The 21341-nt window shown below is 44.3% G+C and overlaps 1 protein-coding gene across 13 annotated transcripts in view; it reads left to right on the plus strand.

Annotated features, from left to right (window-relative positions):
* Window positions 1-21341, plus strand: part of RREB1 (ras responsive element binding protein 1) — a 143905-nt gene that overhangs the window by 18694 nt on the left and 103870 nt on the right. Inside the window, exons 1-2 of one of the 13 annotated variants that reach the window (XM_063812073.1) lie at window positions 12959-13063; window positions 14441-14601. The exons of 9 other annotated variants lie outside the window; for them this stretch is intronic. The gene's annotated coding sequence lies outside the window, so the exon portion shown is untranslated. Of the gene's footprint in view, window positions 1-12958; window positions 13078-14440; window positions 14602-21341 lie in introns of those variants that run through there. 3 more of the 13 variants (XM_063812070.1, XM_009450453.5, XM_063812069.1) reach the window with 3 other exon arrangements.

Below are 21341 nucleotides of genomic sequence, written 5' to 3' on the forward strand. Positions count from 1 at the left end.
CCTTGGCGTCCCAAAGTGCTGGGATTACAGGCGTGAGCCACTGCGCCCGGCCTTGATTCCCCCCCACCCATTCTTGTTGCCCAGGCTGGAGTGCACTACAACCTCCGCCTCCCAGGTTCAAGCGATTCTCCTGTCTTAGCCTCCCTAGTAGCTGTGATTACAAGCACACGCCACCACATCTAGCTGATTTTTTTATTTTTAGTAGAGATGGGGTTTCATCGTATTGGTCAGGCTGGTCTTAAACTCCTGACCTCAGGTGATCTGCCTGCCTCCGCCTCCCAAAGTGCTGCGATTACAGGCATGAGCCACTGCTGGCAGGACTGTTTTGAAACTAGTAACAGAGAATTACGTCTTGTGTGCTACCAGCTCAGTTATAACTGACCTATCTTCTCTATTTGCTACTGTTATTATCATTGTTATTTTGCTCACAGCAGCTGGGTAGTTTCAGCAAAATAATACTGAGAAGCAATCTGGATTAGGAGGCCAGCATTCTGGGCTCCTTTTTTCCCATCTGTGGAATATCACCGTCAGCAAGCCTGCATCAAGAACCGTTTCTTGACACCTGCCCTGGGTACCAGGCTCTGGAAATGCAAGGATGGGTAAAACATGGTCCCTGCCCTAAAACTCGTCAGTGCCTCATAACCAGCAAGGACAAGTGGAGGGGCCTGCAAGTGGGAAGTGGTTGGGAAAAGAAGAGGAAGTGATGCTCTCAAATGTGCAGGGCTTGTCACGTGGAGCAGGACGATGTGGGGAAGGAAAACGTCCTTCTAGGCAAAAAGAGCAGCTTAAGTACAGGCCCTGGAGTATGAAAATATGAGGCTTAGTTGAGGACAGGGTAGGGCAAAAAGTGGAGTGTGACTAGAGGATAGGGCTTAGGCATGTTGTATTGAGTTGGAATGATGAGAAGTGTTGGCCCTGGAAAAATGGACGGGGGCTCGGTGGTGGAGTCTGTTGTGAGCCATCAAATGCTTTGGAGCAGGACTGTGATGTGAGCAGCTCTGTGGTTCAGAGAACTGCTAACCCTTTAGAAAATTTAAGTCGGAGAGAAGACAAGGTGTTTAGCAAACTGCAGTGTGAACTTGGAATTTGGTATTCTCTTTAACAGAATAACTTCTTCCCTTTTTTTTTTACAAGAGATTTTTCAACCCAGGATATGTGGGCTGCCTTCTGAAGCCTTGTTAAATGATAGTGGAAAGGTGGGAACATTTATTTTCAGCAAATATAATTCAACAATGTTTAGACTTCCCTAATTGTGTTGTACTAATTGGTACTTATTTAAGGTCATTAGAGATTGGAATTCTTTAGAGGAGAGGGACTCTTTTCTCAAAACTATTGAGGATGGACACTGGGAGCTGAACTGGGACAATGTATTCCTCGTAACCACGAGTTTGGTGTGTCAGTTGGGAGTGACTGCAGGGTGGGACAGGGTGTGAGCAGAGGGCCAGCTAATTTGCTGTCTTGATGACTCTGTGGATGATGGCTTTAGGGGCTGGCAGCGTCTCGTGGAAATAGAATCTGTTCAAAAGGTGGAGCTGCCTTACAGCAGTTGCCAGCTCGCTGCTCACCTGCAGAGCATGTGCCCTCATCTGGGTCACGGCTCTGCCCCTCAGACGTTCCTGGTCCTCTGCTTGGATCTACCCCCTTCACTGCAGCTGAAACAGCCAACAAAGGAGCATCATGTGCCCGAGGCCTGAAAAGTTAGAGTGGATGTGAAGGAAGTCAGACTGCAGGCCCCAAAGACAATTAATGGTGTAGTAATTATTGTAGAGGCACAACATTGCCTTGTACTCTCAGGTTTTCAGAGTCCTCTGGGGAAGAAATACGAATTTTTTATAGCCTGACTTTATACATTTCAAAGCTTGTACTCATGGACTAAGGGACTTGGACGGGAGGGTTGCGCAAAATGGGGGTAGGCCTCCTGTAAACTTGGTGGGTTGGACAGAACACATACCTCAATCATTTCCATCACTGAAAACAGATTGTTTCATTTTATGATTTTCCGAATTGTTGGCGAACATTTTTTGTTTAGTTTTGTTTTTTCATGTGTTCTCGCATTTGAGATTGTGCAGGAGGAAGTAGGATTCTGGTAAGCTGAAGTGGAGCTTTTGGGGGACCTGGAGGGGAGCTGGGTTGGAGGCAGTGTCTGAAAGTGCTGCTTTTAGTGGGTTCGACCAGGGCACACTACTTTGGGGAAGCAGAGCACCATGTATGTCTCTGTGTGTAATCATCTCAACAACTTCATGAGGTGTAGCTGTTATTTTCTCCTTTTTAAAGACAGGAAACTGAGGCTTAGAGATGCTCCTGTTTCTGAGATCATGCAGCCAGTGACACATGACCAGGAAGCTTTATGGCAGGCTTTAAGAGGAGTTCTTTTAGATAATCTCAATATACGGTGATACCTGGAGAGTTTCTACCACTCGACTCAATTTGTTTGTCTTGGGGCCGGGCGTGGTGGCTCACACCTGTAATCCCAGCACTTTAGGAGGCCAAGGCGGGCAGATCACCTGACTTCAGGAGTTCGAGACCAGCCTGGCCAATATGGTGAAACCCCATCTCTATTAAAAATAGAAAAATTAGCCAGGTGTGGTGGTGGGCACCTGTAATTCCAGCAACTCGGGAAGCTGAGACAGGAGAATTGCGTGAATCCGGGAGGCGGAGGTTGCAGTGAGCTGAGATCGGGCCACTGCACTCCAGCTTGGGCAACAGTGAGACTCCGTCTCAAAAAAAAAGTTATGCTTTTGAGCTTAACACGTTATTTGAATACCTCCAGCTTCATCTGAAATACTCTTAATTGAGCAATTGCTGTGCTTAGGATGCTAGGTTTAGGCATGGTGGAGTTTGGTGGTTCTTGCCTTTGGGGAGTTGACATTATGAAAGGAATTCTTATGCCATGTGGACCCTGAGCCAAGTTCCCATGGGAAGGCCAAGGCTCACAGAAGCTCGCAGGAGTGGGTCTGCACTTCTAGGAAAAGCACAAGTAGGGGCTGAGAGCCCAGCGGGAAAGCAGGTTGGTTTTGAGTTTACAGTGTAATGTGGCGTTGAGGAAGGTGTCTGAGAAGATGGGTTGGAGGGATAGTGGGGCAAGGTGGAAGGTGGGGCAGGATTTGACCTTTTCTTCTTAATTTAAGTGGTAGGGAGTCCAAAGTTTTTGAGTAGAGAAGTGACAGTTGGCCTGCTTAGGCCTTGGAGACACCCTCAACAGTGGGCATGTGGTTTGTGTGTCTGTGCTTTGAGTGACTGCCGTGGCTCACTTCACTGTTTGCTTTTTGGCCTGAGGCAGAGAGTGCCTCCCATGGCAGCTCGTACAGGATGAACCAAGAGGCAGCACCCAGGATATCTGAATTGCCTAAAGCCACTGCAGTGATGTACACACATAGCGAAGCTTTATTTCTTTACAGCCATAGACTTGTTGAAAAGCTGAATCACATACTTTGCTTGATATTTGACTTTGTGGTTACCAATTCCAGGTGAGCCACCTTCGAGAGGGGTAACATCCTGTTGTCGGAAAGGTGCAGCCGGGCAGCAGGGAACCTGGGTTCCACTTTAGCCCTGACATAGAAAGTTTTGGTTCATGTCCCTTTGGTCTGGTAGGCCCCTTTTGGGTGCTTGTTTACGGAACTGATTTATCTTGTTTATAATGTTGGTAGACGGGTGTATATACCAAGACCTCTGGTTTACTGAAGGTAGGGCCAAGAGCTTTCCAGCAGTCTGTTGAGTGGAGCTACGGGTCAGTCAGGACACCTGGCCCAGAGCACCGTGAGCTAGTGAACCTACTTGTGGTCCCAGGTGTTGTAGTGTGGCACTTGAGCCCACTCTACTGACTCTCCCCTCCCTCACTCAATTTTGGAGTCTTGCTGTCTTTGCCTGTTGCTGTTCTCTGCCTCAGCCCAAAAGGAGACAAGGAGTGCCTTCACCTGCCCTCATTGGGGGCAAGAGCAAGTCTGGATAAATGACTTTTACTGATAATTCCTCCAAATCATTTTTATCCTCCATAGCCAACACTCCTTCCTCTAAAAACCTGCAAAGTAGTAGTAGTAAATCCCTTTCCATTCCTCTCCTTTGCTCTTTCAGGCCTCTGGTAAGCTGGAAGCGCCTGAAAGAGAGGCAACCGAAGCCAAGGCTGCCGTAATCCACGCGCTCTGGACGTCACCCTGGGTGACTCAGATTTGGTTGCATTTGTCATTTCACAACCACCTGCATCTGATCCCACTGTGTGGGCAAACTCTCTGCTGGGAGTCTCTGCCTGGTGCCTGGTCTTGGGGGCATAGTGTTCTTCCCCAGAATTGCTTTTCCCAGCTCTTTCTCTATAGCTTTAGTCATGGGGTTCACTAGTGAAAGCTGCCATGCCTACCCTCCCCATTTACTTTTGTTAGTAGTCATTTCTTTTTTTTTTTTCGAGATGGAGTCTTGCTCTGTCACGCAGGCTGGAGTGCCATGGCGTGATCTTGGCTCACTGCAACCTCTGCCTCCTGGGTTCAAGCAATTCTCCTGCCTTAGTCTCCCGAGTAGCTGGGCTTATAAGCACCTGCCACCACACCCAGCTAACTTTTGTATGTTTAGTAGAGATGGGGTTTTACCATGTCAGCCAGGCTGGTCTCAAACTTCTGACCTCATGATCCACCCACCTCGGCCTCCCAAAGTGCTGGGATTACAGGCGTGAGCCACTGCTCCTGACTGTTAATAGTCATGCCTTTTTTTTTTTTTTTTTTTGAGACGGAGTCTCGCTCTGTCGCCCAGGCTGGAGGGCAGTGGCGCGATCTCGGCTCACTGCAAGCTCCGCCTCCCGGGTTCACACCATTCTCCTGCCTCAGCCTCCGGAGTAGGTGGGACTACAGGCGCCCGCCACTGCGCCCGGCTAATTTTTTGTATTTTTAGTAGAGACGGGGTTTCACCGTGGTCTCGATCTCCTGACCTTGCGATCCATCCACGTCGGCCTCCCAAAGTGCTGGGATTGCAGGCGTGAGCCACCGCGCCCGGCCAATACTCATTTCTAAGAAGCAAATATGTACCATCGTATGCCAGTCATGGTAAATGCTTTCTGTGCATTATCTTCATAGTCCTCACAACAGTCCTATTAAATTGGTATAATTATCCTCATTTTGCAGATTTGGAAGGTGGCATTTGGGGAGGTCACCCTAATCTTTTCAGTTACCTAACTTAATGTACAGGAGGCATTATACCTCTTGCAGTCTGTATTTCATCTGATTTAATCTTTGCATCAACTTAAAAGTTCACTGTTATTTCTGTTTACAGATGAGGAAGCTGGGGCTTAGTTTAAATAACTTGCCCAAGGTTACTCTAGCTAGTTAGTGAGGGAGTCTGAATTCAAACCCAGGGCAGTGTACTCCAATACAAGTGCTCTTCATCTTTTCACTTCTGCATTTGTTTTTTAAGTAAAAATATCCACTTTTGGGCTGACAAAGCTGATAGCTTCTCGAACTCCTGGCCTCAAGGGATCCTCCCATCTCTGCCTCCCAAAGTGGTAGGATTACAAGTGTAAGCCACACGCCCGGCCAAAGCTGATGGCTTCTATTGGATTTGTTTTCTAATGCTTTGTCCATTTTTAAATGGGGGAAGAAAGGGAGATAATGTACTATAGGTTAAGCTCCTTGAGGACTTTTTTTTTTTTTTTTTTTTTGGAGACAGAGTCTCCTCTGTCATCCAGGCTGGAGTGCAGTGGTGTGATCTTGGCTCACTGCAACCTTCACCTCCTGGGTTCCTGTGATTGTCGTGCCTCAGCCTCCCAAGTAGCTGGGACTACAGGCACATGCCACCACTCCCAGCTAGTTTTTGTATTCTTAGTAAAGATCGGGGTTTTTTGGTTTGTTTGTTTGAGACAGAGTTTTGCTCTTGTTGCCCAGGCTGGAGTACAATGGTGCAATCTCGGCTCACTGCAACCTCTGCCTCCCGGGTTCAAGCGATTCTCCTGCCTCAGCCTCCGAAGTAGCTGGGATTACAGGCATGCGCCACCATGCCTGGCCAATTTTTGTATTTTTAGTAGAGACAGGGTTTCATCATGTTGGTCAGGCTGGACTCGAACTCCTGACCTCAGGTGATCCACCTGCCTCGGCCTTCCAAAGTGCTGGGATTGCAGATGTGAGCCACCGTGCCCAGCCGAGATTGGGTTTTACTGTGTTGCCCAGTCTGGTCTCCTGGGCCTCAAGCGATCCATCCACCTCGGCCTTCTAAAGTGGTGGGATTAGAGACATGAGCCACCACGCCCAGCCACTTTTTGTTCTTTTTAAGCATTTTATTCACTGATGCCTCCCAAGCACTTGCCATAGTGCCTGGCACATACTAGGTGCTCAGTCAGTATTTGTTGAAGGAATGAATGAGGTAGGGGTTATTTGACCTGTTTCACAGGTGGCGATATTGACACAGAGCAGTTGGGTGTCTTGCCCATAGGCATGCACCATTGTTGAAAACAGCTTTTGCTCTTCACACACAGATCTTTTTTTTTTTTTAACAGATTTTTTTTTTTTTACAGGTATAAAATGGAAGTCATTAGACCTAAGTGATGGGATTGTAGAGTGTAATATAACACACTATAAATACCCAGTGTCTGGTATACAATGTCAACATTCAGTAAGTGACTGTGTTTGTTGTGGTTGGAGCTTCTTTTCTGCATGTGCCCTCATTTTGGGTAGGGTTGCCACACAGATAAGGAAACTTGAAAATTTGTGAGCCATGGAAACCTTTTAAAAACATGTTTAATTAATCCAGTGTTTCTGTCTTTGCTATACTATCCATCAAGCAATACAAGTAGTCAAATTGGTGATATGAGTTCACATCTATCCTGAGCAAGTCGACAAATGGGTTATGACTGGCAAGATTTGATTAAATGATATTTGCATTTTCCCTGTTTACAATCGTAGAGCATTGCACTGGAAGGGGCCTCAGGGAAGCATGGTTCGTTTCTTTTCCTTATACCTCCTTAGCTTACAGGTGAGGAAAGTGAGGCCTGGAGAGATGCAGGGGGCAGGCTTGATGTGGAACTCTGGACTTGCATGTCACATTCTCTTAGACATCAGCTCACCCTGCCAAATCCAGGTGCCTGGACGGGCTTGTATGAACTTTTGTGGTGGTGCCACAATTATTCCTACTATGATGTTAGTAGCAAATTGTATCAATAATCCACCAAGAGCCAATACATCAAAATCAGGACTGTTTAAACATTGTTTTTTACCCATCATAAAATGTTCTTAGCCAGGCACCATGGCACACCCGGGAAGTCCCAGCCACTTGGGAGGCTGAGGCAGGAGGATCGCTTGAACCTAGGAGTTTGAAATCAGCCTGGGCAACATTGTGAGACTCCATCTCTAAATAAGTAAATGAATGAATGAATGAATGTTCTTATTCATTGTACATAATAAGAAGGAATATGAAGAAAAAACAAGTTATCCTAAATTAAGATTATAAAGTAAATAGTCCTAAGGATTAAAAATTATTTTTTCATCAGAATTTTAATTATTTCACTGCACCTATGCCCATAATAGAAGAATTATAAATGAACCCAAAGGAAAAAACATCTAATGATGCAAAAAGGAAAAAGGAAAGTAAAATTGTTTATGCCCACAAGTCAGAGATAACCATTGTTGATACTTTACTATTTCCTTTTAGGTGGTTTTCTATGGATATATACACATATTACAAAAATGGGATTTATTGTGGACAATAAAAAAAACCCATTTTTGTACATGTCTTTATACCATATGTTTTAAAATTTTAATATGATATGACAAGTCTTTTTTGGTATATTCAAATATTCTTGAACATGAAAATCACATTTTGATGTGGCATAATTTTGGGGGGCAGGGTCATAGGCTAATGTTATAATTATTTTGCATTCCCTGGGCACTCATTGTGTGAGTGAAGGAACCTATCTTCTAGGTTACATGAAACCAACATAGTATTAAACTTTTTATGGTAAATTGTGAATACGTAGTTCATCAGATATTTATTTTAAAGAGGAAAATACTGAACTGACAAAATGTGTGTGTTTATTTTTGGATAGCATGTGATCTGTCTTATTACCCCAAACCCGTGAGGGTTACTGATGAAAAACAAATTGAGCAGTTCAAAAAGTCCTTTCGCTAGAGGGTTGGCCTCTCTTGAGAGGAAGGTGTTTGTTCTCTTACATAGGGCACTGTGTTGTGAATGTTAGGAATGATGTGATGTGTCCTTTATCTGTGGTTGTATTTTTACTGGATGTTTCTCTTTAATCAATGTCATGTTATTTGGACATTCTAGAGCAATTATTCCCAATCTTTTTAAATGTAAGGTACTCTTTTAATGTAAAAAATTTCCAGACCAAGTATGATTTTAATTATTTTTTTAGATTCTGTTGAGAAGCTCTAATGATAGAAAAACTCTATCAAACATTTTAGTGGCACTTATCTTTATTAAATACAGCAGCATTTTCATATACTTGCAAAATAATTGTACATATATGTGTAAATTTAATTGATTTCTAGATGCTTGATGAGCAAATGAATAAGTGGATCCCTTGAAATAGCTCCCTGGAGGGCCCCTGCCCTAGAGGAAGACAGATCCTGCATATGTAACCCTAAAGTCTAATGTCAGGAAAATAATGATTAGACTAGTTCTGAACCGCAAGTGGAGTTCTGTTAACTCTAGAGCTAAACGCCACTGTATGACAAGTTAGGAAGATATATTTTCTTCCACCTGTTCATACACTGAACGGTTTCCAGAGCAGCCCTTGATATCACCTCATTTTCCTCATCATTTCAAAGAATTCAATTGGGGAAGAGAATGCAATCAGCCAGATTGTAAGAAACATTTGGACATACTTAATGACTCTCCCTTGGCCCTTTTAATTAATCTACTGTGATCTATTAGAGAGAGGACTGGGTTTGTTAGCTAGGAGACTAACAAACGTAAGGTCCTGAATGCAAGCCCAACCTTGATTATGATTAAAATAGAAAAAGATATACTTCACACCTTGGTTTTTCCATCTCTAAAATGGGTAGAATTATCTTCCTTGTGCCTTCTTAGGAGGTGACACAATGATACCCATGGGCAGCATTTTCTTTCTTTTTAATCAGTAAATGTAAACAAAAACCTTTGTAAAGATGGAAGCTATTGGAAAGTACCATATAAAGGATTAGGACCGTAAATCCAGGGAAATTCTAAGCATTCTGAAAGCTGCTTTTAGGCAGGGCAGCAGCCAAAAGACCAGCTGGTAGATTGAGACCTTTCTGAAAAACCTGACTTCATTCTCTTGTGGTTCCATTTTCCTTTTTTTCAAATGGGGTCTAGTGGCTTAGTTGTGGTCATTCCACAGTTGATGCCTCTTGCATTGCTGTTTTTCTGGTTCTGACAACAGCAGCATTCTTGCACCACTTAACTCTCCAAGATGCAGGCAGGGGAGGTGACTGCCTCATTTCTGATGTGCTTGTTAGCTACAGGAAAAGCATCCTAGTATTCTACCTTTGTCTAGGAGTTGAGATTGGGAGCAGGTATTCCGTTTAAGTTTTATGTGCCATCTGTATATTTTCAAAAACATTTAACATGATGTTTATTTCAAGCTTTTATAGCCCTTTCAAGTTGCTCTAGGGGACTTAGCAAAACAGGTAGACAGTAAGTACAGATCAACTGAGCCCAGGAAAGAATGGGATTTGGGAAGATCACATTGTTTGGATTTTCTGCTGATACTAAAGCTGGATTTTTACTACACAGGCAGGGAGAAATTACTGTCCTGTGGTGGACCTGGTGAGAGAGGTGGCATATGACTAAGCAAGTCAGCTGACCTCAATTAAAGGGCTGTGACCATCTGTACAATGGGACCAGTACCGCCTCCAACTGTTGGTCTCAGCTGAGTGAGATTCCCATGTCTGAGGAGGTGATCAGGGGTGATGATGACTTTTGATGGAACTGACCTCACACAGGTTTCTGGGGGGGAAAAACCCACCAAACTTTAAGAATTCTAAAATAATTTTACAATTCTGATTTGAGTAGAAGTTTGATTTGAAAAGGGACTTCATCTGCACCTTCTCTCTTGCCTTTGTTTATAGATGTCAGTAATGCCCGTATTTTAAAAAGTAGAAATGAGTTATAAATTATATCTTAAGGATTTTAGTTTGTTTTGAAGAATTGTTTAATTGGCTAGGATTTCTCCCCCCTTCAGTAGCTTCAGATCCCAATGGCTAGGCAATATGGAGATAATAGTAAACAGGATTTTGTAAGAGATGTTATTTATTTATTTATTTTTAAATAGAGATAAGGTCTTGCTGTGTTGCCCAGGCCAGTCTCGAACTCCTGGGCTCCAGCAATCCTCTATCCTCAGCTTCCCAAAGTGTTGGGATTACAGGCATGAGCCACTACCCTCAGCCTGAGACATTATTTGAGGAGGAGGTCATGAATATATAATAAACTTAGGAGTACAAATGAAAAGTTTTCTCTTGAACCTACCTTTTTGAACAGAAGAGGTGATTTTTAGGTATAATGGTGTGCAAAGTAACAACAGCCTCTAAAGACATTTAAAACAATAAATAAAGCACAAATATCTTTATTCAGGATGAACTGAGTTCTGAAGCCTGATGTTTTCAAGAGTTCTTTATTATCAGGTGGCTTGTGAAAGCCCGTCGTTAACCAAACGTGTTGTGTTTGCCTCAGAATTTTATTAAAAAGGTATGCATAGGTTCCTATCCCCCTTATGTGAGGTGGCAGTGAAACAGAAACTTGATAGAAATATTGAGGAGGGGAAAAGATGAAGCCACCGCGGCACCTGGCCTCCCTCTTTCACTTCCCTTTCCAACTCTGCTCCTTTGAGATGTTCTTCGAGAAGATGGAGGAAGCTTGCTGGGTTTAGGGTCATCACCCAGGATCTGGCGACGGGAGTGCCTCAGCATTGGGAGTTCCCTCCCCAAAGCCCAGAGCTAACTCGTCACATCCAGCTGCTGTCAGGAGTTGAGCAGTCCTGTGCCCTGGCTTTCCTGGGAAGGCCTGGGTGGAGGCGGCAGGAGCAGGCAAGGGACCAAGAGAGTGCCTGCTAGACCTGATGCCTCTCCCTTCCCCCCTGAGCCCCCAGGGAAGGAGCTGCCTTATAGACTCGGGTACAGGGAGGCAGGGAATAGAGGGTTGGAATCCAGAAAAGAGGGTGGAGGGCATGACTGCAGTTACTGCCATTGTCTCAGGACAGACAGACCAAGCCCTGGTACAGAAATTGTTTGGCTGTTGGCCTTTTCTCTTCAGATGTTTACATGCAGGAAGTGCCTTTGATAAAGTATGGTTTGCTAACATGAGTATGATATGCATGTGCATTTTTGGATGCCAAACACATAGGCAGATGAAACTAAGAAGCCAGATGCTAAGATAGTTGTTGATGAATTGAAACTAGCCTAACTGGCTCCACTGTTGGAGTCATTTGCTCAAACTACTCCAAACTTTTGTTTGGTCTACTGAAAACATTAGTTGGAAAGGTACAGCGTTAATTTAAGGCAGGGAAGCCTCCAGCACGTGAGAGTCGTGTCTCTCTCGGTGATGCTGGGAGGGAAGGATGGGAGATGAGAGTCATTTCACGGCCGCCTAGCTCCTCCTCTTCCTCTCCCTGCCCTGGAGCTGCAGCCTCAGCTTTCAGAGTCTCTTGCCTGGTGGTAGGCCCGGCGAGCGGTTGGATTTTAAGTATTTCTCAGTTATTTTCAGTATCATCAGTCATCACTTTCAGAGTTCCTTTTCTTTTTCAAGGGTACCCAGTCTAACTGTTTAGCTCCTTTTCAATAGCCCTCCTCACTCACTTATGCCCAGTCAGGAAGATTAATAATGTTAACTGATTTACTATCACTGCAAAAAGCATTAGTTAATTAGACTTTTACACCTCAGTCAGATGGCATTAGACACCCTTTGTGCACTTTAACTCAAGGATGTTAAAGACCTAAATCTTTCAGAAAAAAAGAAAAGAAAGAAAAAGGACAGGCACTTTTCCAGTTTAAGCTGCATGTTGGTCCATGTTAATTAGGCATTTGTCCTTTAGTCTGGAGGTGATAGAAAATGCCAGTTACTGTGGTATTTAACTGACATCAAACTCCTGTCCAAATAATTCAGTTGGGCCCAGCCTTCTCTCTTAATTGGTGGGAAGGAAAACTTCGGCACACACCCAGAATAGGGAGGAAACTGTTACTTACGTTGAACATTTTGAAGTTTCATTCTGAAGGATCTGAAAGACACTTGAATATTTTTTAAATTAACTATCCAGTTGAGCTTTTTAAAAACAGTAACAAAAGAATCTCCCCTCAAACTTGAGCTACCGCCAAATGATTAGCTTTTGTAAGTCTTCAGAAAATGAAAGTTTAGTAATTGTAATCCAAGGTCAAAGTGGTGGTGGTTATCCAAAGCTCTTATAGATTTATGTATCTGTTTGGCCCTGTTTTAAACAGTGCTCTGAAAATTGACAGTTTTCTAGCTCACACTCATATTTCTTTATTAATACCAGAAATTCACAAGTGGGTTAAGGCACCCACCAGTATACACATTTAAAAATCAATATATGCTAGCATATTGGGACAAAAGTGACATGAATATGATTGTTTCATGGGAGCAATTAGATGACACTTTTTTTTGTTTTGTTTTTAAAAGTAACTTGTTCCTAGTTGCTGGAGAAGGTAATCCTCCGTAACAAGAGTATAGTTTACCTTATTCATGAGTTACGTAAAACAATTACAAAAATAATGAAAAGTTTTTTTTCTAACTAGTAGGTAGCCTTATTTGACTCTAAACCTTACTCACTTTTGTGTATGGTTTCTAGCCAAAGGTTCACACATGTGAGAACATTTCACTTTTAGTGCCGAACTACTTTTTCGTGCACTGAATGAATACAATATGTTAACACTCCTGTAAGGCCCAGAATTGCTTGGCTGCCCCTTGCCCTGCCTGCCTGGTACTGGCTGAAAAGGTACCATTGTTTGTTCTGCAAACACTGAGTGATGTTTGTTTCCAAGGTGACTGGTTCTATTGCTGCCCTTTAAGCAAAGGCGGGAGGGGGGATGGGGGAGAGAGAAAGTTGGCTTCAAACACCTGAGAGCATCCTGTTCTGGGTACAGTGTGTGTATGTATATGTTTGTAAGTTGAAATTTTATTTTAACTGAGGTAATTGGAGAAAAAGGGATAGTGTAGAAATGGGAGGAAAAGACAGTATCAGTAAGTTAAAAATATCAGTAGGTTCTGATGTTTAACTCAATATACTTTGAATGTAATGGTAAATGTTAAAATTAAAGATCTGGTTTGACTGAAGTTAACTTTACATTTGGAGTTAAGGGGAGAAAAATATTTTAGATAACTGTTGAAATGTTAAATTTATTTTTGCATAAAATAGTTCTGCTATAACCTATGTGTAGCTATTCAAATGAATAAATATTCGACAATATAACTGAATTGGTTATTGATCAGGTAGTTGGGCCTTCAAAAAAAAGTATGAGAATATGAAATATAAACAGATTTAAGTTCTGTAAAAACAATATCTGTAAAATCATTCAGGTATATTTGTGTTCAAAATTTTCCAAAAAGATAAAATAGATTACAAGTATCTTTTAATTGGTGATATATATTGACTCAATTCATTAGACTTTGGAAATTTATATTTTATCAGTCAGAACTTTTAGATTCCGACTAGAAAAAAAATTCCTTCTTGGTCCTTTCCCCCACCCACCCTTTTTATTGTACATAGATGCTGTTAACAGAACTTTGCCTTTTTCATTCCTATCAGGTTTAGTACAGTTCATGCGCAGGTTTCAGTAAACATTAACTACTTTTATCAGAGCTTGCAGTGTGCTGAATGGTTAGCAAAGAGAGTGTACTGCAAGAGACAGATGAAAATGAGAGAGTCCAAGGTCACATGGATTTTGAATTTTTTTTGATTATTGAGAATTTAGGGGAAAGACCATCAGGCTTCACACTTTAAATCTCTTTATGTGGGCCTGCCACACGGCTTCTTTGCCAGCTTTCGTATGTACTGAAGCTAAAACATTTGTTCAGATGCTGATTGGCAAGGCAAGTGACTTTAAAACATGGTTTTTTTTTTCTTTCAATTAAAAAAAGTTTTATTCAGGGCTGCCTTCTAGGATGAAAGATTCTCAAGGCCCTATCAAAGACGTAATGCAACACTTATCGTGGTGATTCTTAAGACTCCTTTGAATTTTATAGGGATATCCTTTTTCTCTTTCTCAAAGATTTTTCAGGATTGCCTTCTGATAATCTATTTCGTTTCTGGAGTTAGCACAGTAACTCGTAAGCCAAGTGCTAAGATGAAATCTGAAACACAGATATAGAATAAACGTGTTTTGGATATCATGTAATGTTCCCCAACTTTTGCCTATCATTTTCGAAAACAGGAATGTGATCTGTACTTATTTTTAGAGAAAAGGACACGAACATTTAAGAAATTACTGACAAAAATTATTCTCCTCCTGCCCCTCCGATCCAATAGGTTTGAAGCCGCTGGTCCTCGCCTTTTACTCCTTAGCTGGACAGCGGGTTCGGGATCTGCCCCATGACTAAGGCTGAAGTGGAAAGTTGCGAAGATAGAACAAGAGTTGTTCCTTAGGGTGGTGTCCCTAAACTTGAAAGTGGACTTGGTCCTGCTCGCAGGTGGGCTTGCACGCGCCAGGCTTCGTGTGGTGGCTCGCGCGCGCTGGCCCCCGAGCGCCAGCGTGGGTGACCCGTGCCCCGCCCCGGACGGCCTTTTCACCCTGTTCTGTTTCTGGGGAGGGGCGAGGGGAAAACTGCGGGTGCCTTCCCTCAGAGGCGGGCAGCCATTGTGCCTCGGGAACACGGTCTGAGTAGAGTTGTGTTCCCACAGCTGAAGGCGGCCGGCGGCCCTCCCAGGGCCTCGAGGGTCTGTCTGTGCCCTCCTCAGGCTGGGACCGGGCAGCCGACTGCCCGCGTCAGGGCTCCACGGCCGCAGGGGCCCCCTCGGGCCGCCCCCAGGGCTCCCGCGGTGGGTGTCCGGTGGGCGGGTAGCGAGGCCATCAGTCAGGGCGGCGGGCGCCGATTGGCTGGCGGGCTGGCGGGGGCGGGGCGGGGCGGGGCTCGGTGTTCGTTCGCGCTGTCGTTCCCCTGTGAGTAGAGCCGCGTCTTCCAGCGGATCTTGCCGCACTTTCCTCAGTTGCGAAGGGCACGGCCGCTGGGGACACAACCTAATGAACAACCAGAGCTCTTCAGAGATGCCTTTAGCAACTCAGCTCCTTAAAAATAATAAATTCCTCTTAGGGAAAGATTAGAAGATGAGTGTGCTTGGAGCGAACCCGTGCCCGCCCCCCCGCCTTTTTTGGCTAGAGGGCATTTAGCCTGTGACCACTTTTAAATTTTCACAAGATTTGCATAGACATGAGCATGCCCTCTCGCATTATGTAATTATTTCCCCAAATAAGTCCCCATTGAAACATTTGGCTTCCCCGATGGCTATTTCAGAATAAAAAACATGTAGCAGGGTATTTCATGATGGGTAGCTCCAAACACTTTTGTTTAAAAGAAAAACCACGTATCTAGAAAATGCTCCTTAAAGCCTTTTTTGACGAGGAGGAGGGGTGCAGACACTTGCCTGCGGCAAAGTGAACCTGGAAGGAGCCGGGCGTGTGTAGGACACAGCCCAGGAGAACGGGCAGCCGGGTGGCCGGGCCAGGAAGCAGGGCCTTTCTGGCCCTTTCCGCAGAGGGCTGGATAATTGCCTCTCCTTTCTAAAAGGAGCCGTTTTCTGGGCCGGGAGCGGTGGCCCTCGCCCATAGGCTCACGCTCGTAATTCCAGCAATTTGGGAGGCCCAGGCAGGCGGATCATCTGAGGTCAGGAGTTCGAGACCAGCCTGGCCAACATGGTGAAACCCCGTCTGTACTAAAAAAATACAAAAATTAGCTGGGCGTGGTGGCGTGCGCCTGTGATCCCAGCTACTCAGGAGGTTGAGGCAGGAGAATCGCTTGAACTTGGGAGGTGGAGGTTGCAGTGAGCCGAGATCGCGCCACTGCACTCCAGCCTGGGCAACAAGAGTGAAACTCCGTCTTAATTAAAAAAAAAAAAAAAGGCTATTTTTCTGAGAATGGAGGTGGAGGACCACACAAAACCCAGCCAGTTCTCGTGGCTTCCGCTTTTACACCCTCCTCCGAGAGCCGGCTCCCATGCCCTTCCCAGCTGCGCTGCCCTCGGCACCACCGGGTGCCTGTCCCCCCGCAAAGCTGGACGCCCTTGTGTCCTCCCGCCTGCCCTCGGTGTCAAGTCTCCCTCCAGGACTTGACAGTTTCTCGATGTTCTGTACTGGAAGTACATCACCAGTGAGGGCAGCAGGTCACTGTTTGGTAACCATCAGGCTGTTCCGGTGGCTAAAGGTTGCCTGCTGCCAGGCGCCTTGCTGAGTGTGCCCTGCCTTAGTCTGAGACAGTTCGTGGGGTCAGGCTTGACCCCCAGCAGGCCCGCTTCATGAGCTGGCGCCTCTGCAGCCATGTGATGGGCGGAACCACGTGGGGCCAGCTTACCAAGCCAGGGCACTGACTTCTGCCCCAAGGCCGGGCAGGGAGGACCCCAGCACCGGCCACTCTAGGACCCTAGAATGAGTTCAGTGACTTTACGTGGCACCCCCTCTCTCCACTTCGAGACTTACCTCACTTTTGCTGCACCACCTTTGGTGGTCGCTTTTCTCCCAATAGTGATTCTTCATTCTTCATGGGGGGATAACTTTTCTCTTCTACACATGCTGGGACCCCACTCCAGGAGGTTCTGGTGGAGCATGAACCATTGGCTGGGGCATTGGAAGCTTCCCAGGCGATGCAAATACAAAGCCCTAATAAAGCTTTCAAAACTGCGTTAGAAACAGGTCACTTTTACATTTGTGTTGGAAACTTGTCTTGAGACAAATGAATACATTTGAGCCACTGGGATTTTTGGGGAAAATACAGCTAAAAGGGTTAGGAAATGATACATAAGGAAATTCTCCCATCTGATGCTGGCTGGCTTGCTTGCTTGCTGCAAACCCGAGTGTTTTCTATTAAGTGAGGCATTGTGGTTCCTATGCTAGCCCTGATGGGCCTTCAGCACTGGCAGGTGTAAATGCGGCTCATTAATTTTTTAAGAAGTTGGAACTCTGACAGTTTTCAGGGATGCTGAGTAGCTGGTACCAGATGTTTCTTTTGTTAAGGGCATGGAGAGGCAGTGTCACAGGTAATCAGGCTATGGTCGTTCACTCCCTTGGTCTGAGACTATGCGTTTTGTGGTGCTGAATGTTTTCTTAAACCAAGAAGGGTGTGGGGAGGTGCACGTTCTGGTTTCTAGTTGGGCTTTCCCCCGACACTGGCTCTTGCAGTATTATCTTAGGTAGAGGTGTTGACTCAATTATCATTAGACCCAGCTCCTGTTGGAAGAGAGTAAATGGTGCTTGGGGCCTCTTTATCTAGACCGTTTTGCCACCGCTGAAGTGACAGCCTGTGCTTCTAACTGAATTCAGTCCTTTTTTTTCACTCCCTTTCTGTGGAACAACAGCAAAGTCGGCCGCTCATCATTCGGGTGCAGACTTTACAGCCTCTGAACAGCCTCTGCTTTTGCAGTTTATGAATGCACCATTTGTTGTTTTGAGCACAACTGTTAGATACAACTGGCCTCTGCAGCCCACTCTGCCGGCGACCAGTGTACATCACTGCAGCCTTTTTTTCTTTTTTTTTTTCTTTTTTTTTTTTTTTTGCATAGGCCAAATTTTTGCTTTAAATACCACCATTTTGTCCACACTAGAATTTCTTTGACCCAACTTACATTTTTTCAAATGTAAGTTTCAGAAATAAGGTTTTAATTTGCTCAAACTGTTGGTCTAGGGATCCTGAATAAGTGCAAGTATTTTACTTTATTAAAGGGGGAATTGTTTTTGTGGCTTGGTTTTGCACACTTTTTTTTTATATTCTCAAACATGTGACTTCCAAATTTTCCTTTAAATTGGGTTGAAGTTAGAAAGTTTTATTATTTCCTAAGTCATTATATTTTTTCTTTTTGAGCTTTATGCACAAATAATGTCTTCAGTTTAGAACTTAAGATAGATCTTAAATGTTCTCATAACAAAAAATAAATATATGAGGTTATAGATATGTTAGCTTGATTTAACCATTTCACAATGTATACATGTATCAAAACCTCACCTGTACACTGTACATATACAATTTTAATTTGTCAACTATATTATAATATAAAACTTAATTTTTAAAACTGAATTTAAGGGAAACTGTCAAAACCAAACTTTACAATGTGGTATTGAAGAGTATTTATAAGTAACTGTTTAATTTCTCATTCTTCTGCTCTTGAAACATGGTCTTATCCAAAGGTGATAGCATTAATGTTAGGATTTTCACTTCTGTTTTGTTTTTCTCACATAGACATTCTTTGGCCCTGTGTAATTATATAGGTGCTGTGTTCTCTGGTTGTATACATTGACATTATTCCTTTTTTTTTTCACAAATTATTTCTATTTCTTTGTATTTTAGTTAATAAAGTATATTTTAATCTTTTTCTACTGTGCTTTACATATTCAACAACTGGTTCAAATTGTCAGTTCTAACTGCTTTTAGGCCTTGCTTCGGCCAAGGAGATACATTTCGTTAAGGCAGCAGTAAACATCTTACAGCAACCAACTCTATGTGCCTTGGTATCCTGGAGCTTCCAAAAATGAAACAGTCACTTGTTGAAAATGAAGAAGCTTTCTGTAGTTGAATTTTGAAGTAGATATATTTATTTGTTGTCCTTCAGAGAGGTTATGAAGGCCCTGGGTTACATCTGCATTTTTGATAAAATTGCGACATACAAACATAGTTAAGGGGGGGGAAAGTGTAATCTTTTGTGAGAGTCATGCTTTCTTCTTCGTCTCACTGTGTAGAGGGGAAGATCTGTCTTTTTATGATTAAAAAAGACAACCACTCTTTCCACTACCTGAAGAATCCTGAAGGTCCATGTGAAGACAAAGCAGCCATAAACAACAAGTTAGAGGGAAAACGAGCTTGTGTGTCAGTGCTTCCAGGAGCAGTTTTCTCAGCTCTGATCTGTTGTAATTTTCAGAGCAGGTTTACATGTGTGGTCGCATGTTTTGGTGGTTGGTTTTGATCTGGACCTTTCAACTGAGCAAAGTCTCCTTGGACTTTTCTCCTTTTCCCGTAGTTTCTTGCTGGCTTCTACCTGTGATTAATATGTGTGTTGCTTAAAATGGCAACTGAAACATCACCAGGAATTTTCACCAGGTAGAAACTGCTTTTCCTGTATCAAAACAACCAGTACAGCTTAGCTGATGCTTCTGTTGCTAAGCAGGTAAATTTCTGGTCTTCAGGCTGCCCTTATTAACCCTGTAAATGCCTAATGTCAACCGAAGAAGAAGAAGAAAAGAACTTGATGCTTCCTTCTACCTTAGTGCTTTGTTCAAGTGCGTGAAAACTGGACCTAGCTCAGCGTAATTTCCATGTATCTATTTTAGAGGACCTAACCTCGATTAACCTATTTTGCAGGGTCAGGAGGAGAGATGGGAGATGGAGAGGGCCTGTGAGGTTGGTAGTTTCCAGTGAAATGTCAGCCCCAGTAGCTGATAGTGGAAGTCTCATACTAGATGACCAAAATTATGGGTTTATTTCAGCCAGTAATGGGCCCCGTCTTTTTCTTTGGGACTTTTCTCTGCCTGTAGCTGCCCCTATGCCTGTGGGGATAAGAAGAGGGAAGAAAGGGGTTGCTGTTTGCATCTATTTGCCAGAAAGGAGTTAACAGAACATACCGCAGAACAGGTTGGGCAAGACTGTTAAAGCCAGTGATGAAGCCTTCCTCTCTCTTTCTCTCTCTCTCTTTCCCTACCTCCCTACGCCACCTTTCTGTATCCCTCTCCTTCCTGCTCTGTGCACCGTCTCCCCACCGCCCCCCAGGACTTTAATACATCTTCAGACTATACTCCCCCCACCAACACACACACACAGATAGACACACACACAGTTCAGTATCTGGCTTTCCTTCTAGGCAGAACATGGATGTGAATAAAACACTTTGTGGAGCCTGTTGTGTGAGAAGCCGGCAGCGGCTGTGGGCCTCAGCCTTGCCATCTGTTTCCAGAGCAGTCTGTGGCCCGCTTACCGTGCCCTCTGTCATGTAACATAGGCCCCATTCAGCAGCAGCATTCTTGAATGTGCATTTATGTCTCTGTGGGACCGGGGGTAGATGGCCTGAGAGGGGGAAAGCAGGAGATGGGAGGGGAGGAGGCGAGGTGGGGACGAAGAAGGAAGTGTGTGCACACGCAGACAGCCAGGGAGGGCAGTGAGGTGGAGTCACTGCAACTCGGTGCCAGCAAGTCAGGAGACATTACTGCTGGAAGTATCCACAGTTAGCTCTGACTTAGGGGACGTCTTGTGGCCATAAATGTGGAGGAACCGAGCTCTTTAAAAGCCAGTTTGGGTCTGATATAAGTTCTGCTTCGTGTTTGTGTCCATTCACTCCGTAAACATACCATATATAGTCATGTTTGAGCTCACTATAACACACATTGCAAGGGAGCCGCTCATAGTGCACACATCCTTTGGCTGTTAGAAGCAGACTCACATAGGCTATTTCTGGTGTGTCGTGGCTTTCTTCTTTTTTTTTTTTTTTTGGTGGGGAGGAGGTGGTGGGGGAGGGAGAGGAAAAGGAGCTCTTTTTCCTTCCATCTTCACACTGGGTGGAAGATGTTTCTGATTCTAGTTTGTCTGGCACTCTGAAAGCTAAGGAACTGTATTGTCATGGCAGAGGAAACAATTCTCTGTGTGCATCTGTTTTAGAATGAAACCGTACTTTTCTTAGTATCTTAACATCACATGCATTTTGTAGTTTATGGTCTCCAGTCTCCAGCTGTTTTTGGAGCACCTTCTAACTTTGAGAGGGTGAGCTCTAGCCTGTAAAATGGACTGTGGGTGGCTCGTGGAGAAGGTGCCCTGGTGTGCTTTTCTGTGTCCTCTCTGGATTCTCCCTGAGCTGTCCACCTCTGAAGCCTGCTTCACCTTCAGACTGCCAGGGCAGGACATGCAGCTTCTGCAGAACTCATGGCAGCCGTTTTCCACTTGGCCGAGCTGGGTCTGTGAAGCAGAGAGGAATCAGTAGTAGGAAAGAAATGTAGTTGTTTTTTTCCCCCTAGAATACCTACCATACTGCATTTCAGCTTGGAGTGCGCAGCGTGAGGCATTTGTGCTTCAGATAAGAGGTCTTCCTTTTTCCTCCTCCTGTTTTCTTTTCCTTCCTTCTCCCCCACTCCCCAAAGGCTTACTGCCTTTCTTCTCAGGCCACGTGTGTAGATAACCTTTGAGGAAAAGATGGTTTCCGTGCTGGGATATTTGGATATTACGTAAAGGGACAAGATGAGCCCTTT

This window comes from Pan troglodytes, chromosome 5 (assembly GCF_028858775.2).
Source record: "Pan troglodytes isolate AG18354 chromosome 5, NHGRI_mPanTro3-v2.0_pri, whole genome shotgun sequence".
Lineage (NCBI taxonomy): Eukaryota > Metazoa > Chordata > Mammalia > Primates > Hominidae > Pan > Pan troglodytes.